Source organism: Anomalospiza imberbis, chromosome 5, assembly GCF_031753505.1.
Source record: "Anomalospiza imberbis isolate Cuckoo-Finch-1a 21T00152 chromosome 5, ASM3175350v1, whole genome shotgun sequence".
In the NCBI taxonomy this organism is placed as follows: domain Eukaryota; kingdom Metazoa; phylum Chordata; class Aves; order Passeriformes; family Viduidae; genus Anomalospiza; species Anomalospiza imberbis.
The window spans coordinates 45,123,100-45,140,047 of NC_089685.1; the positions used below are offsets into that span (position 1 = coordinate 45,123,100).

Sequence of the window (16,948 nt, forward strand, 5' to 3'; positions counted from 1 at the left end):
TATGGCATGTGGACTCACCTTAGCAGCTGGTAGCCCTCCTAAGAGCACAGGGCACTGGCTCCCACCCTGAACACACTAGCTCCATGCCTGCACAATGCTAGTGATTTGAATTGTGTCCTATCATCTTACTCCAGAGTAACAGAGCTGAGAAGCCAGTCCTGACTATTTAATCCATAAGCAACTGTACTTCAAGTATCTCTTTATTTGCATATCTATCCTGAGGCATCATTTATCATGAGAACTATTCAGTATGCACAATTTTAGTGTTTTCTGCTCCTGACATTTCACCATTCTGGTAACTATCTCTGAAACCATGAGTAAGATTTTCATCTGAGCCTCATGACTCAGTTGTTGTCTGCTCCTAGTTCACATGTATGGAGACACCTTCTACCCTTCAAAAAGCATTAGTTTTGAGATCTCCAACTGTCATTTCAGTCTCACTGCTATTACACAGATAGAATACAACTTCATGGCAAAAAAAAAAAATCCCAAACTAAACAACAAACCAAACACAAAAAAGTTTGCAACAGCCATCCACATCGAACAAAATACCCTGTGTGAAGATAATAAAAGAAAGATTAATCTCAAGTCATCATTCCAGAATGTCTGATTCCAGGTATCTACTATCAAGGAAAGAAGACTGACGAAAAACAACTGCAATCAAATATTGTAATTATCTATTTTTTCTTCCTCTCTCTGGTGAGCCTGTTTTATATTTTCTTTCTTGACACTAGAAGTTTTATTCACAATTTTGAAGAAACACATATTTGTTGTCTGAGATCATACCTGGCCAATTATCAAAATGCAAAGAATAGTTACAGAATTAAGAAAAAAACCCTATTCCCTCTGAGAAACAGGAAGACAAGACAGATTATATTGATCAGTGTAATTCCACTCACTCAAAAAGAATTGCATAATTTACACCAAATCAGAATGTGGTTCATGATTTTAAAATAGGATCCTGGTTATTTAATAACTTAATGCAGAGCTCCAAGATTACAAAGCCACTCTATCCTTTTTTTTTTTTTTTTCTGTTTACTGATAAGCATGTTCCCTTAAAACAACTTCAACTGTTACAGTTAAAATCTTAAACCCTGCTTAGGTCTAAAGTTATTACTTCCTGCCAGGAACATCTCAAAGGAGTCAGAATATTCATCTTCTTGAACAGGTCTCCTGGGAATATATCAGTGTTTTTCCTGAATAGCATGCTTGCTGTGGAATTTGATAATCTTGATTATCTTTTGACAATGCTTTTTCAGCATTTCACACAAAGCATCATTTTTAAGGGGTGTCTCATTATACCCCAGCTTTAAAATGTTTGGAAAGGATCAAGAGCCAGTTCTACCTTTACCCCAAAGACAAATGGTTTTCTCTTCATTCTCTATCATTAATAAAGGTAGGGTTTGTAAAAGAGCTGTTTAAAGGAAGACTATTGATATTATCTTCCATTTGTTGGCTGTGTATCATCAAATTTTTCAAAAGCTAGCTATAGGTTCTGCTTCTCTTCTCATGGATTGTTTTGTATATTTAGTCTTATTCTGTCTGCTCTTGGCTGCCACCCAGAATCATAGAATTGACTGTTTTGGAAATGACCTCTAAGGTCATTGAGTCCAACTATTTACCAAACACTGCCACAGTTCACCCCTGAACCATGTCCCCATGTGCCACATCCACGGTTATATGTACCTACTGGCATGCTTGCCCCATCACTGTCCTGGGCAGCCTGTTCAATGCTTGACAAGCCCTTCCATGAAGAAATTTCTCTTCATATCCAATCTAAGCCACCTTTGGCACAGCTTGAGGCCATTTCATCTTGTCCTGTCCCTTGTTCCCTGCGAGCAGAGCCTGACCCTCACCTGGCTGCACCCTCCTGTCAGGGAGTTGTGCAGAGCCAGAAGGTTCCCCCTGAGTCTCCTTTTCTCCAGTCTGAGCCACCTCAGCTGTTCCTCACATGATTTGCTCTCTAGACCCTTCCCCAGCACCACTGCCTTTCTATGGACATGTTCCAGCCCCTCAGTGTCCTTCTTGTGATGGGAGGCCCAGAACTGGACACAGGATCTGAGGTGTGGCCTTAACAGTGCCCAGCATAGAGGACAGTCACTGCCCTGGCCCTGCTGCCACACCATGGCTGGCACAGCCGAGGTGCTACTGGCCTCTTGCCCACCTGGGCACACCTGGGCTTATGTCCAGCTGCTGTTACCAGTACCTCCAGGGCCTTTCCCAGATTTCCAGCTGCTCATCCTCCAACCTGGAGCTGCAGGGGGTTCGTGTGACCTAAGGGCATGACCCAACATTTGGCCTTGTTGAAGCTCAGACCACTGGCCTCAGCCCATCCATCCAGCCTGTCCAGATCCCTCTGCAGAGCCTTCCTGCCCTCCAGCAGATCCACACTTGTACCGTTCAAGAGCTCCTCTCAAATATGCAGCTGTCCATCCTACTGAAACAAAAAATCTCATCTTCTACAAAGTCATACTTCTAAGAAGTCACAAGACAGAAAAGGGTATAAAGTTCAAAGATTTCATGGTCAGCAGGGATTGTTTATTCTCACCTTCTACCATCTGAGCAACCAAAGTTGCATCAGTCCCACTAAAGAATTCCTGTATCTGCTAAATGACTTCTGATTGGGCTGTAGATCTAATTTCCAAGAAATTGGCCCAAATTCATGGTTCTCTGGTTGCACCAGCAACCCACAGCTGCTCTGGAAATCATACTTCTGAAATGTGTTTTGAGCTTGAAAACACTAAGTTTTTTATCTGTCGAAGCCCCAAAATGCTTAGGTCTCCTCATGGTAGGTGGGACAATAAGGTATGGGGAGGACTGTCAAGTGATTTTTAGGAAGATGTTCAGTCTCTAAGGCAATGTGCAGAGGTAAACACCTTATCCTGCAGTCAGAGCTGAAAGAGAGAGACTTTGCTCACTGAAGAGCAGGTTTTGGTTTATTTGGCTATTGATGCACTCTGAAGTTCTCTCATGTGAAAAATGCATATTTTATGATTGGCTTTTTGCAAATATTAAAATTGAATACTATATGTATTATGTTATATTGATTAGAAGTGCTATATTAACATATATTAACATTTTAATAGTATGGTAAATGCAGTTTTGTAGTTAAAATAGAAACTCTGTATGTGGGTTTGTTTTTTTGTTTTTTTTTTTTTAAATGAGATATTTGCTTTGAGAGAACAACCCCAAAACACCTAAATCTTCCAGAGAAGAGGAATTTATGGTTCTCTTATCAGAAGAAGCTAATTTCTTCAGGCCTTGCTCAGACTTGAAGATGCCATGGGGATTAGAAGAAGGAGTTGACATATTCCAGGCAGAGTTTCTTATTTTAAATAGAATATATGCATATCCATGAAGTATGTATGAATATGCAACAGTGTATTGTTTTTAAGGGTTTTCCCTTTGTTCACAAAGCATGCTTATTGGGCTTAAGTGCCCGAGAACATCCGGACGTCCGTAATTCTTTGCTTTTTATTGTCTTATAATTGTCCTAACTCTAAATTTTTATTACTCTAATTGTATTATTATTTTTATCACTATTTTATTATTATTAAACTTTTAAAATTTTAAACACCAAGTGATTGGCGTTTTTCACATCTCATGTTGCCAGAAATTCTCCTGCTTCTCAGCTGTGGCCATTTTAAACTAGCTGCACCCAAGGATTGAACTGTTTATTATATATTTCACCACAATCCATGTATTTCAGACTAATGACAAAACTCAGCAGCCTTGCTTTATGCAAATTAACACAGTAAATGTATTTCATTGCATTCTAAATGTATTGTAAATTCATGTTTTTAGTGGGTTTTTTTCATATTCACTTTTATTCCCTTTTAGCTGATCTCATTTATTAATTTATCAGCTGTCTTAAAACATAACGCAGCCACGGTGAATTTCATTTAATGCAATTAAAGCCCCTGAATGTTTTCAGGAAGGAATGTTTCTTAGATGGAATAGATCTTCCCTCTGAGAATTGCTGAACAATTTGGAGCAATGTAATCCAGAGAAGACCAGTCTTACTGATGGGTAAATTTGTTTGTCGATAGTTTTCCCATACAGACGCTCTTTTCTGGGCAGCACAAAATTCTAAAATCTTCACTCAGTCATTGAGTAAATCTTTCACTGAACTTGTTCCCCAAATCCCTCAGTCTGTTGTTTCTTTCTCAATTTGTACTCAAACAAATTCTCAAGAATTTCAAAGTCATTTCAGATAAATAAGGAAAGAGTGAAATTCAGCACATGCAGGAGGCCAGTGCTCAACCTGATGTGCTATGTCAGTCCACTTCCAGCCCTCAAATTCTATCTTAAATTGAAACTAAGTAGTGTATTTGAGGCCTGTATTAAAAACATATGAAACAAATATCATTAGACTAACTTAAGTGAGGGACCATGATCAAATGAAACTTTAAAAAGATCATGAGCATTTATCCAGACAAAGCCATTGACTTTTGAGATACTCATCAGTGCAGCAGAACACTGTAATATCTACTCACAGAGTTCAGATTATGCCACAGATAGTGGGTTTGGGCCTCAGTTGTATGATAATATATATTAGGATTAAGTTGTGAAGTACAGAAGGGAAAGAAGACAAGGCAAAAGATAAAGATGCACTAGTCATGCACTAGGTACATTTGTTTTGTCTCTGGCTTCACATTCATGAGTCATCAGGTAGTAAATGAGCTATAGATGCAATTGTCAGAGCACAGCTCTTTAGCTGACCTGTGGCTACCAGCACACTCGCAGCAACCAGAAGGCCCAACTCTGCTTTCATTAAGATGGGGACATTTTTTAATCCAAGATAACGAATGGACCAATAAAAATAAACCTCTTGTACCAGTGTGCAGAAATCTGGGGAAAAAAGCACTTCCAAAGCTTTTCAATTTGCTGCTCCACATCAGGGCCTGCACAGTCCTTACTTACACTGCAAACAGAAATTTGACAGGGTCACACTTTGTTTCTTGTCAGCCAGTAGCTGAATTGCTTTAACAGTAGATCTTTTCATTCACAGGCATCACTAAGTCTCAGAATGACTGATTTTGAAATTGCTTTACATTGTTTTATTGGTATTGCCTGTTCTAGACAAGGAAGGTATATTCTAGATTACCACAGGTATGATTAGCATATTATTTTTGTAGCCACTCAATTTTCAAGCTACCATTTTCTCTACAGAAGATGGATTATCATGTTGAAAAAAAATTTAAGTTGTGACATTGTGGTCAAACTCAAAAGTCCAACATGCAGAAGATTCACTTAGAGCTGCTAAATACAGGGTAGGGTGACAGTCTGATCCATCTTATAAATGTGTGAATTAATTATTTACCTGTTACACTTGTAAACCTTCTGTCTTTCTATTTTATTCCTGCAGTTGTCACTAAGTTCCATTTAAATTGGAGCTGTCATTTCTAATACCTACCTTTGAAAACATAATTAATTTACTTAGCAAACTATCTACTGGGGCTTTTCAAACATTTTTTCTCTCTAGGCTTATTAAACATTTGCCAGGAGCAACTTTACAGAAAGCACATCACATGGATGACAGTTATTTGAAGATCTCAGATTCATATTCCTTATTTCATAACCCACCTGGGTGAGCTAAGCCGAAGAAAGCAGAAGAACAGACTTCATTTGGCATCTTTGCTCATAGAGTGGGATGGGATTCCCACACTGGACACTTAAGTGCACTCAACGGAACATGTAAAATTTTATAGCATGGTACCTCCACGATGAACATATTAGTTTAATTGACCCGAGGAAATAATGTTAAATATTTCACAGTTTTAACTAGCAGCATGTCACAGAATCATATAATCACAAAATTATATGTCTTGGAAAGACCTCCAAGATCACTGAGTCCAGCTGGTACCGATCCCCACCTTGTCACACAGACCAGAGCACCGAGTGCCATGTCCAGGCGTTCCTTGGACACCTCCAGGGATGGGGACTTCACCACCTCCCTGGGCAGCCCTTACCAATGCCTGACAAGTCCTTTTATGAAGAAATTCCTCCTGATGTCCAACCTGAACCTCTCCTGGCACAGCTTGAGGCCATTTCCTCTCATTCTGTCCCTTGTCCCTTATTTGCTGTGAGCAGAGCCTGACCCCCACCTGGCTGGGCCCCCCTGTCAGGGAGTTGTGGAGAGCCAGAAGGTCCCCCCTGAGCCTCCTTTTCTCCAGGCTGAGCCCTCCCCAGCTCCATCAGCTGCTCCTGGTGCTCCAGACCCTTCTGAGCTCCACTTCCTTCTCTGGACACTCTCCAGTTCCTGAACACAGGATTTGCAGTGTGGCTTCACCAGTGCCCAACACAGCTGAATAAACACTGCTTGCTACTTCCTCCACCATCTAAAGTGTAAATTTCAATCTAAAGAGGATGTGGAGGGCCTGAATTTGAGGTAATTAACATTGTCTAAACCAGACACAATTCTGCTGAAGTTGCTGCTTGGGTGGTACATGAAGGACTATCCCTGGAGTATGGGGCCACAGGTACAAAACACATCCCAAAGCCATCCTGAAGGCCAGACTTGGAGACACTGGGAAGAGCAAAATTGGAAGCTCAGATGCAGACATGACCTCTGGAGAAATGTGCCAACACAGCACCAGACCTGCCTGAGCCTTGTGTGAAAAAGCTTTGGGTCTCTACAAGGTAGAACTCCCTGTTTGGGAGATACCATGCACAGGACACCATGAGCACAAGATCAATATAGCTGCTTTGATTGCAGCAACCTACTTGTGCTCAGTCCAGCAGGTCCAGCCACTTGAGGACATATTGGTGCCAGTGGGCACCTTGCTGTCTGCCACCAGCAAACTGTACAAATCAGCCTTCTGTGCTGCAGTGGGGCTGGAAGAACCTCCTTGTCTCTTACAGAGCTTAGGATGGCAGGTGGGAGCAGCTACAGTCAGACTGCAAGCCTCAACATGGAATTTGTTTTCACCTCTCTCACCCACAAGTCATCCTACCCTCAAAAGAGCAAAGTAGAGAACTATTCATATCAGATCTCTTTGTTGGATATAGGAATAGAAGATGAAAGATCAGTCTGCAGCTACTCCTTTGCAAAAAACAAACCAGAACTAAAGGTAGGAACTGGGGGTAGTGGCAACCGAGTTTAACTCAATGCTGACTCCAAAGCCTGTCACTGCCCACTCAAGAGCCTTTTACTTTCACTGATATTTCTCATGGATTGAGAGCACATAGCAAAAATACTATGTGGAGGCTCTCAGTTCAGTCAAAGAGAGAACAGAGAGAGTTCTCTCAGGCTTCGGCCTGGGAAAGTTAGGAGAAAGAATCAAAACAATTATTATCTCTGTTCATGTGTTGTGCCCATTGGAATGTGTTCTGAAGATTGTTTACCCAAGGCGATTGCTTGATTGGATTCTGGTGATGGTGTTTGGATTCAATGACCAATCAGATCCACAGCTGTGTCGGGACTCTCAGGAGAGAGAGTCACAGGTTTTGGAGTTAGTAGTTAGTGAGAGCTCTTGCTACAGTAATATAGTATAATAGAAGTATAATATAATATACTATAAGATGATATAATAATAAAGCAATTGATTAGCCTTCTGAGTCATGGAGTCAATGCTAATTATTACCCGGCTGGGGGCCTGCAGCAACAATACTACAGATCTAATGACTTAGCCTTAAAACCCTCTGGATGGTGCATAGCAGACTGCCTGTAATTACATTCAAGGCCAGATCATACTTAGGTTATTTAGCACAGGGACCTCACTCATTGTATTAAATTAATCCCAAACTTCTCTGTGTAGCTGAAGATTGGACTGCTACAGAAGCATGCAAAGAGATGTCAGGAGTTGACTACCTAGAACTGAAAATCTTACTTGCAGGAGAAAACAATTAAATACTGCAGCCAAGTTCAAAACCCAGAAGGCATAAAATGGTTCTGTTCACCTTTAAATAGTTCTTTCTGTGCTTCCCTGTACATGACAGATGCTTTTTCAATTTAACCATCTTAGAGCGGACTTCATCAGACAAAGTAATGATGGCATTCACCTACAGTGAGCTGCTAGTTTGAATGCAGTGCTAAGAGATAATTATCTTATGAAGAAATGTGAATGCAAGGGAGAAGAATGTCAGCATTGTGCAAACAAGAACTTCTGTCTGTTCCACACTCCAGAAGTATCCATTCAAACAGAAGGATGATAAGATTAAAAAAAATAAGTTCAATTATTTAAAAAAAAATTATCTGATCTCTGGGCTTTAAACATGGCATAAGACCAAGTGCCTATTCATTGTAAAGAATGTCCTTTGCTGTCCCTTAGAAATCCAACAATTCTGAAAGAGTAAAAGCTGCAAAATGATTGTGAACATGACTTGTTTGGATGCTAAATAGTGGTGAGGTCCTAAAATGCCCCTGATTTCACTGGAAGATAAAAGGCTCAGAACTCCATGGGAGCTAAACTTTTTCCTTTTTAAACTGGAGACCACTTCTTGAGAAACAACAAAGATTTCTGCTAAGGAGGTGAGGGTTTTAATGGGGTTGGCAAAGTAGGAAGCAAAAAGGAAGAAGAGAATATATATCTGTGTGTATGTCTGAGCTGCCAAACATACTATCCTAGGGCATCCAGCGGGGCCTATTACTTTCCAAGCTAAGCTTGAGAAGACAATATGTTTAATGGGAACTCTACCTGGTCTCTGGGCACAGCCATCCTGTGGCAGAACACAGGCTCCTGAAAAAGCACTGATTCCCTTGGCTGGCTCGTTCAACTACTTCTGCTGGAAAGAGTTGGGTTGGATGGCATGTAGACAAACTACTGAGGAACCCAAATCCTGCCATATTACCAGGGAGGCAAGCCTGCAACAGTTGTTCCCAGCAGTTTTGTTATAAATGTATTAAGTAGAAGTCCTGACACAGAAACCCAAGATAAAGTCAACTCCCTTATTCTGTCAAGTGGATATTTTTCTTATTATTCAACACTTACCAGGGATGACAAGATTAGTCACTCATCTTCTGTGCCATTATAACTCCTGCATGATTGCTTCAAATTAAGTCTAACAGTCAATGAAATAGTCAATATTTAATTTACTCATTGCAGGTGGCGATTTAGCTCCAGTTACGATATCACTTAGTAACAGAAATATTGGTATTTATCAGTTTTTATGACTCTTCAGAAGAGAAGGGGTTCCTTCATTAGGCAAAATGTCCATGCAGCTTTAAGTCATATGTCACTCTCAGAGGGTGGATTTTGAACACCAGGGGCCACTTCCTTTTCCCTGCTTTCCTGGGCACTCACGTGTGATGACGCACAAGACAACTGTGAGTTTCCAGAGAACCAGTGAGGTAATTGAGACACTTCTATTCTTCTAGGATCACCCACTGCCTAGCTAGTGGTACAGAACATTTGGATTCAGAAGAACCTGATATACTAGTGACAGTCCAGGGCAATGAGGGTTAATTCCCACTACTTTGACCTCGCTGGCTTACTTACATAGAAGGCATTACACAGTTAGAGGTGAGGGTTCACCCATAAACATTTTGGTGACACTAATTTCTGTCTTTTTTACCACACAAGAGTTCATCAAATGAAGACAGATAATTTTTGCCCTGTTTCTAGAGGAGAAAACAAGCAGCAATGCTATTGCGCCCTTTTAACGATCATGCTACAACCTTTTGCTTTTTGTTCTCACTGTTTGAGGTGAACAAAAATATGCACTTCAACTCCCTGGTAAGAGAGACTTTACATTGAAACTCCTTCCTCGTGAAAAATGGGGCTTCTCCATATACCAGCAGTTACTGAGATATAGGCTACCTCATTACTGTCCTGCCATGGACAGCTCAGCTTTCATTTAAAGGTCAGAAATTAGAAAGAAAAGGCACCACTAGGCTGAGTATTCAAATATCTCTCATCCCCTCTCATGCTGAGATGGAACTGGGGGCCAAGTCTGCCTTAACCACCACACAGCTTAAAGGAATATTTGCTTGCATATAGACTGGCATTGAAGTGACTCCCTGGGAGGAAATATTTGCAGGAGAGGGGTAGGCAAGTGAGCACCAACTGAAAGTTGGAACAGAGCATCAGTAGGTGAGCACAAAGACTGTGGCCCTTCTACCCATGAAAGGCTAGAGAAGCTCATCTGTGGTTTGGGACCAAGGCAGATTTGTAGGGGTATGCCTCTGGATGGCTTCTTTCACTCCTTAGTTTGCTGGGAATTTCTGCCTGCAGAAAAACGCAGCAGAGTTGTTCCTCCATTGCCCTGCTTAGGGTTCCTCCTATGCTCTGCACATCCCTCACTCCTTGCTCTCCACTGACTGCAGCCACAACTTCCAAACACAGATGTGAGCACACAAAAAAGTGTCCCCTCTACCCACATGCACAGCCAGAAAGAGCTCAGCCCCAAGGCAACAGTACAATATATGAAATTACACAGTGGATGCAGAAAGTTTGCAGAAAGAATGAAATGTACTTTCATTTCCCATAAACAGTTTAGTGAAAAATCTGCTTTTGGATTAATTTGGGTAACAATCTGCTTTGTTAATCATGTGTTTGCATATGCTCGTTTGGAAATCCATGTGTTGTGTATGTCATTGCAGAGCACACGAAGTTTTCATATTTTGCTCTCTGTTAATGTTTAAAGATCTGGTTGAAAAACAGGCACACTTAACAAAAATATCTCTGAAATTTTGTCTCCATTTTCCATCACAGTCCCTTCAATCCGTAGCTCCTGTCACAGGCATTTGTGCCAAACAAAAAACTTTTCTGGTCTTCATTTAGAAATTTGTGTCTTCAAATTTTTGAACCAGACCAAAAATATTTCTAATCTTTATTAAATTGACATAGTGGAATAACAAGCTGGATACTACAAAGATTTTAAGCCCGGAGAATTCTAATAGTTATTATGGTGCATTGAATTTCCAAGGTCCAAACACAAAAGCAGGGGGGAGGCAGAATAAGGGAGAAAGAGATTTCATAGTCATATGCTTATCCTCATAAAGCTGAACAGTCAATTAATGAGTTGAGTAATTTCATAGTTGTAGCTATTTGAAAATAAGATTGTGCCCATAACTGAAGACCCTTATTCCTGTTAGGAAATCAATTTTTATTTACCTGCACTTTGAATGTGAGTCCCTATAAATCCTGGGTCTGTTGTTTACATTTATGTGTGTGTTAATGATCCCATGTTCTAACAACGGAGAGCCAGATTGGATCTTTGCCCCAAGCATTGTGGATACTCCTCAGCATCCATGTTGGAAGATAATCAAATCTCAGCCTCCCCTTTACTGCTAGTAATTTGCTGCTGATCTGTGGCAGCAGTAAATCACAGTGCGCCAGCCCTGCTCCTCGAGCACCTCAGGTGACCAGGAAAACCAGGAAAACCCCACTCCTCCATCCGTCTTATCATGGCCATGGGAAGAGGCAGGAGGAGGTGCACCACACCTGCATGGCTGGATAGAAGTGCTACTCCAGGGATCTGTAGGTCAAGTGATGATTTAGCAAGGGCTTGCTCTACATTTTTCATGTGTGCATTTCCAACCTGACCTGATGTTGGCCCATGGGTTGTCTGTATGTTGACATTCACTGTAGCTCTGGCCGTTCTGACACCTCAAACTGCTGCAAGATGCACCGATGCTTTGCAAATCATTGCAAATCCCTCAGCAAGTCCATGAACACTGCACAGAAGTGCAGGAGATTTGAAAATAGTTGGGCAAAAGTGTGCTTTGAGGATGGTGAGCTGTAATGTGTCAGCCAGCTCTTCCAAGCTTCTAGCAACAGATAACAAGAAAAGTCTCCAAGCAGGAACAGTGTACCTTTGGCTGGGAAAAGCAAGAGGGCTGGGAAAGCAGCAGCAGGAACCCCCTCACCCAGTGAGAGGTCCCATGCCCAGTGTGGGTCAATTCACACAGACTTTACTTCATCTGCCTTCAACTCCCTCCCCCTGCTCTGCCCCATCACCACAACAACATGGAGCTCATTGGAAACGGCCAAAGAGCACAAGAAATTACTCCTGAGCACCTGTCAGGGCTCCTCAGCCTGCAAACCTACAGGCTAAGTATTCAGAAACCTCTCACTAAGGATCTAAGGCAGATTTTTAAAAAGGCTTCACAAGTTGGCACTGAGCTGCTTAGAAAATCCAACTATTCAGCAGTGTGAGCTTTGAGAACTGAGTGCTTTGGAAAATCTGGCAATAAAACCACAGTCTACTCCTTTTGTTTCATTAATTGGCTGTGGGGTTTAATTTCCTCATCTCACTATCTCCCCTCAAGTGTAATACTATAATGAAGGCAGCTGATACAGGTTCATGTTTCTGAGCACAACTTGATATGCTACCTATGGTGATTCACACTTAGAAATATATTCTGAGTTATCCCTGGCCTCCAATATAAATATGTCTCCAAAATTATTTCAACTCCAAGTAGGCAAATGATTACTTGAATTTTAAATAAAGGCATTGCTAAGGACTAGTACATTAAAGAAAGACCACCTCTAGCTCAGGAAGTTCCTGAGCCACAAATTGTGGGAGGTTGAGTGGAGTTTCAGCTCCCTCCTCCAATGCCTTTTCCCTGTAACTGTTATGGGCCACTCCACTCTCAAATTCTTATAAATAATTTTGCATTTAAGAAGTCAGCACCAGTAGGAAGTGAGGATTGAAAATTTTCATCCTTAATACTGTTTCAAGTTACCATGGCCAGAATAAAAACTACCAATTTGGCAGGGACATGATGAACTCTGACAAAGTGACCACCTGCCTGGCACCAGAAAGAATGCCTAACCTTGACCTTCCAATATTTCCTAGCATTTCCAGAGCCAGAATCACTGCAGACACTACAAAGAGTACTCTGGAAATTACGTCTTAAAAGGAGTTTATTTCTCCAAACATCACAGGCAAAAATAGCAAGCTGGATGTAATAAATTGGTATGGTTGTGACTGCAATTTGAAAATAAAAAGCTTCCCTTCACGTCTTCTCACTAACTTACTTCCACTTCAGGGAAGCCTTCAGAATAGACAACAGAGATGATTCTAAATTCTTTCAGGGATTTCAGAAATTTTTCTTTCCCTTCAAAAGAATCTTACCCCTTACACTGTTTTCAAAGGAATCATCACATGGGCTGTGAGGGCACAAGTTGGTATGAAGACAGAGACCAAATTTTGAAAGGTGCTTGTCGTCTCTTTGATTTCATTGAGTTAAAAGCCCAAAAACCTCAGATTACTCTCTTCCAGTGATATATAAAAAGCAACACTGGCAGCTCTAAACATTCAGAAATGCAAGACCAAGCCCCTTCCCACACACACAGGAATATAAATGAGCTTGAAAACTTTAAGATGTGAGGAAAATGCTTACAGGATAGCTTCTGTAAAGTAATTGAGTTTTTGTGCTTCTCTCTACCACCAGAGAAGCTAAAAACTTTTGTTTAAAATGAAAGTGTAATGTTTACTGACAAAAGCTGAGCCCTTCATCTGAAAAGTATTCACCACTGTAAGATCTGTGATAAAACCATGATGGCTACCAGCAATAAAATCTTCAGAGTCCCAGCATTTTAAATAAGGGCTTTGGTCTGGGTATGACACTTGGGTTAAATCACAAGCAGTAAAATATTTGTTTCATCTCATTCTAATCCCTGTTTGTCAACAGAGAATCACAGAATCATCAAGATAGGAAGGGACCTTTAAGACTATCCAGTCCCTGGATCCAGTCCCCAGTGATCAACACATCCCTGCCACTGTAACCGTAAATCACTAAACCATATCAACCAAAACACTGTGGGACAACCTGGAGTATCTCCCCAAGCAACTGTTGGAATTGCAATAACAGGATATCTGAGTTCACATCAGCGCAGGACAGAACACTTGCTGGACATATAGCCATGTCCAAAGTAAATGTGATTTTTCCACTAATTTCATTTCAACAGCCAAGAGACCTTACAATGAAAAAAAATTAAAAAGCAAAATAAAAAACCCCTAGAAGGTCTTGTTGATGTCTGTAAACTATAGTAGGAAAAAAACATGGCAAATATCTGTGGAAAATTAAAGGCAGTGCTTTGGGTGTGCACAGCAAGAACCCCAGCAGCACCACTGGCCAGTCACTCCAGCAGCTGATCTTGAGGTCATGCTGCCCCTTTGTAGCAGGGCAGCTCTGCCAGAGAAAGGGTGGGAGGGTGTGGGGGGTGTGAGGGGAATCATGAGGGAACCACCCCTGTGACAAACACAAGCCAAAATTTCTCCAAATGAATTTGGGGTGATCAATGAACCATGGCAGAATTTGTTCTTTTCCTAGTCCTGACAAAAATTCAGATTAGAGATTCTTACTTCTGGAACTGACTCTGAAAGTCCAGAGAGAATAAAAGCTGTTTCTATTCTCACCAACACCAACCTCTCACTCATGCCCTTACATCTCATCAGAACCCTCAGTAATTCTGCAACTCATGCCAATAGGAGAAGGGATAGTAATTCCACAGGAGTGTCTCCAAAAGTAAACCAATACATTCAGTAGAAAGAATGACTAAACTCAATATGATTAACCATCACATTAAATTCTAATGATCAAATAGCTTGGACCAATATTTACCAGCACCTGATGTTGAGTTTATCAGAATACAGAACTCTTTGTGCATGGAGGAGATAGTCTGTTATCACACTGCAGTTTGTCTTTCACACCACATGCACCACTTACTACACAACTGAAGCATGGCTTCGCAATTTTATTCAGCTGGTCTGCCACAAAAAAATCAATTTAAAAACTGCATTATTGTAACTTGTGGATATGGATCCCTTGTCACTTCATATAAGCACTATTTCTTCACATTTAAGGTACAATTTTAGTAGGTGCTTTCCTTTTCTTCCCCCCACCCCCCACCTGCTTCTCTCTCCTGTATTATTTCAATCTAAAGTTTTCCTATCTGCTTCTCAATATTTTTGTCATCCTTCCTGCATTCTAAGACAGGTTGTACATTTTTAGAACCTGTTCAGTCACTGGAGAGGCACATCCTTGCTTTATGTGAAGGGAAGAATCACTTCAGGTACCATGGAAGAGGTTTAAAGACATTTTGTTGCTTTCCCTGATTCTCCATTACTTAACAATATAGCATGCATGCTAAATAGAAACTTTAAAAACTGGCTTTCTAAGGTCCTCAGTTCCAGACAGATTTCATACCATCAGAAGGTGAGACATGAGCCTCCTTGAGCATCGAGTATCCTCTCCAGCAAGGAGGTGTTTACACCTTGTTGGTTCCCTTGATGGTTATAACATCTTGTCACTGCCTCTGCTCCCCTATCACCTACTTATCTACCCGGTCCTTTTTTGTAAGAGCTAAAACTCAACTCCATGCTAAAGCCATTGTCAAAACTCTGCCAGCCTTTCCCTTCCAAACTCTCTTTTTTTCCAAACCTGAAAGTTCTATTTCAGCTGATTTACAAACAGACTTTTCAGAGCTGAAAACATAGGAAGCTTTATTGGTCCTGTGATATTTCCACCAAATATTAACTTGTTCTATATTTTGAAAAAGGCACTTCAGCACAGTTCTGCTTTTACATACACTCAGCAAGGCAAAGTCTGCTCCTTTTTCAGTCTCAGCCAGGACAGCAATCTGAAGGCTGCTTGAACTTGCACCACAGCCTGAAAGCCAGGGAGAAGTGGAGTATCAGAGTGACACTTTATCTTGGCATTTTTGTCATAATTCCTTAGCTTGATAGAAAATCAGCTGCCTTAGTTTTGAGGCAGCATCTCAGAATCCTCTGACTTCATTCTGTGCTCTCAGAGAACCACAGTGCTGAGTGGAGAATAATAAATAAGCAAGATGCTCTGATAAGGGATGTCCTAGTAGGCAGGCTGCACAGGCTGGAGAGTTTGTGTGAGGGGCAAGACTTGATGCCAGATGGGACTTAGTTCCTATTATGATGCTGTTGGCATATTTACAGGATGTGTATGAAACTAAAAGTAATGGAGTAACACATGTATTTCTTTGTAATATAAGATTACATTTGCAAAACAAATACTGTTAACTGAAAGCTATGTGGTTATGGGGAATGCCTCATTCATGCAAATACACTAAGATAACAAGGCTAATAAGAAATCAATTTTAAGTCAATAATATTCACTCTTCCTACTATTTGCTTCTATTTCACTCAGTTCAAGCACTGACTAATCAATTTCCAGTCACTGACATGCTGTCATAATGCTGCTGGACACTGGAACGCAGCACTAAAGCCATGCAAAGACATGCCAATTCTGGCAGTTAGTGACATTTCAGCTCCAGAAGATCATGATATAAGAAAAAAGGCAATCAAAGCCTTGACTCAAAATATTCGATCACTTTGAAATAATTTGAGCAATATGTACCTAATGTCTCACTCATGCCCATTTTGGAGGACTTATACAGCTCAAGAAGGAATTCTGAGATTGCTGACCCAAATTTTCTCCCCTAGCATTTGGCTTGCATGGGTAAAATTACTGTTGCCAGCAAGGTCATTCCTAATTTAATAAAACTGAAACCAGAACCATGCATTCTGTTATGGTCCTAAGAAAACTGTGCTTAAACAGTGAAGAGGTCACATACGGTGTGTGGCAAACTGCAAAAAAAAACCAAAGCCAACTCCAAATTGTTAAAGGTCATGAAATCATGCTGGTATGTATTTATAATTGCTGACGCCACTGAAGAGCTCCTGAAGATCTGCACTGACATTTGACAGGTGAGTTTGAAGTCATGAAAGTGCAAAAGTTATTTAGTTATTACCGTTATTCACAAGAGTGCAGCTGGACTTTTATTTGCCCAAGCATCACAGACAACACATCAACAGCTTTACCACATTTGTAACATGGACAAGTCACAAGTTCCAAGTTGCCATTGTGACTACCTGAGTACCTTAACCAAAACATCTACTGGGTGGAGCAGCACACCTCAGTTTTGAGAGGCAGAAAATGCAGAAAACACTAACTACTTTGACACACTGTTCAAGGGAACCCCTTCCTTCTTATATCTCTGATCTCTCAGAAATATGAATT

The 16,948-nt window shown here is 40.9% G+C and overlaps 1 protein-coding gene across 4 annotated transcripts in view; it reads right to left on the reverse strand.

The window, feature by feature from the left end:
• Positions 1–16,948, reverse strand: part of PHF21B (PHD finger protein 21B) — a 176,726-nt gene that overhangs the window by 120,722 nt on the left and 39,056 nt on the right. The window lies entirely within an intron of this gene.